The sequence below is a fragment of the Diceros bicornis genome (genome assembly GCF_020826845.1).
Source record: "Diceros bicornis minor isolate mBicDic1 chromosome 21 unlocalized genomic scaffold, mDicBic1.mat.cur SUPER_21_unloc_1, whole genome shotgun sequence".
In the NCBI taxonomy this organism is placed as follows: domain Eukaryota; kingdom Metazoa; phylum Chordata; class Mammalia; order Perissodactyla; family Rhinocerotidae; genus Diceros; species Diceros bicornis.
Window position 1 is genome coordinate 888,356 of NW_026690885.1, and position 2,301 is coordinate 890,656.

Sequence of the window (2,301 nt, forward strand, 5' to 3'; positions counted from 1 at the left end):
GAGACTTGACGGCCGTCCCCAGGGCTATGTCCTCAGGAACTTGTCCCCTTGGAAGTGGCCTGGCCCAGGTAGCATGTTCGGCTGGTTGTCCAGCTTCCTTTGGAGAAAGCCAGCGACCTGAGCCAGCCATCCTCTCGCCCTCTGCCTGGCACCTTTGCACTCAGACATAAGGCCTCACACGTGCCCTTCATCATGCTTTTCTCCCCAGAGCCATTTCCTGGGGTACTCTTAGTCTTACGTTACTGTTATGTTTGGTTTCCATTTACTGTCAGTTTTAGGGTTAGGTTTCGTTTTCGGGTTAGTGTTAGGTTTATATTTAGGTATATGTTTCTGGTTAGGGTTAGGTTTATGGTTTTGGTTAGGGATAGGGTTATGATTCGCTTTAATAGTATGTTTGAGTTTAGGTTATTGTTAGGGTTGAGGTTAGAGTTATGGTTGGTTGCCAGGTTTGGGTTAGATTTCAGGTTAGTGTTAGGGTTCAGTTAGCATAGCGTTATCATCTTGTTAGTGTAAGGGTTAGGGTTTCTGTTACTTTTGGTGTTAGGGTTATGGTTAGCCTTAGGGTTATGGTTCTGGTTAGGGTTAGGGTTTGGGTTTGGTACAGGTTTGTTTTACGTGTAGGGTTAGTGTTAGAGTTTAGGGTTACGCTTAGGGTTAGAGTCAGTGGTCAGGTTCAGTTTAGCGTTGGGGTTAGTGTTAGGGTTTGAGTTAGATTTAGGGTTAGGGTTAGGTGTAGTGTTAGTCTTAGTTTTCGGGTTAATGTCAGGGTCAGGGCTTGGTTTTGATATCGATTTGGACTTAGGGTTGTGGTTGGGTAAGTCTTCGGGTTAGTGTTAGGGTTCGGGTTCGGGTTAGGGTTCTTGTTAGGGTTAGGATTCAGGTTAGCATTCGCGTTAGTGTTAGGCTTTGGGTTAGGCTGAGGTTAGGGTTAGTATTCGGATTAGGGTTAGTATTAGGTTTCAGGTTCGAAAAAGGCTTAGCTTTAGCGTTAAGTTTCTTGTTAGGGTTAGGGTTAGGGCTAGGGTTAGGGTTAGGCTTTGGGTTGGGTTCGGGTTCGGGTTAGGGTTAGGTTTAAGTTTTGGTTTCCGATTAGGGTTATGGTTAGCGTTAGCGTTCGATTTAGGTCTAGGGTTAGGGTTAGGGTTAGGGTTAATGTTGGGTTTGGATTAGGGTTAGGGTTAGCATTAGGGTTAGAATTATGTTTAGAGTTCAGGTTAAGGTTAGGGTTAGCAGTAGGGTTCGGGTTAGGGTAATGTTTAGTTTTAGTGTTAGGGCTAGTGTTCGAGTTAGGGTTAGGCTTAGGGTTCAGGTTCGTGTTCTGGTTAGGCTTAGGGTTAGAGTCGGGCTAAGATTAGGTTTAGGGTTAGGGTTACAGTTCGGGCTAGGATTGCTGATAGGGTTAGGGTTAATTTTCATGTTAAGTTTAGGTTTAGGTTTAAGTTCAGGGTTGTTTTCGGGTTAGGGTTATGGCTAGGGTTCGAGTTCATTTTCCAGTTAGGGTTAGGGTTATGTTTTGCTTTGTTAGGACGGTTAGGATTAGGGTTACTGTTAGGGTTATGTTAAGGTTTAGGGTGAGTTTAGTGTTTGGATTAGGGTTATGGTTAGTGTTTGGTGTCGGTATCAGGTTAGGTTTATTGTTAGGCTTCGGGTTAGCGTTTGAGTTAGGGTTAGGGTTTGGGGTTTTAGGCTAGATTTCTGTTTAGGTTAGGGTTCCGATTCGTGTTCATGTTAGGTTTAGGATTAGGGTTATTGTGAGGTTTAGGCTTAGCTTTATTTTGAGGTTTGCCTTTGGATTAGGGTAAGGTTTAGGTTTCGGGTCGGGATAAGTTTAGGTTTAGGTTTAGTGTCGGATTAAGCTTCGGGTTAGGGTTAAATTTGGGGCCCGGTTTAGGGTTTGGGTTAGGGTTCGGCTTATGCTTAGGGCTAGGTTTAAGGTTAGGGTTGGGTTGGATTAGGTTTACTGTTAGGGTTCATGTTAGGGTTAGAGTTATGTTTAGTCTTAGAGTTATTGTTAAGATTAGGGTTAGGGTTAGGTTTCAGGTGCGGGTTTGGGTTAGGCTTAGTGATAGGGTTTGGGTTAGGGTTAGGACTAGGGTTAGGGTTAGGGCCTGGGCTGGGTTATGTTTAGGGCTAGGGCTAGGATTAGTGTTATGGTTATTCTTAGAGTTAGATGATGTGGTTTGTGTTTCCGTTAAGGTTAGGTTTAGCAGTCGGGGTAGGATTAGGAATAGGGTTAGTGTTTGTGTTAGGACTGGTTTAGGGCTACAGCAAGGGCTAGGGATAAGGTTAGGGTTGGATTAC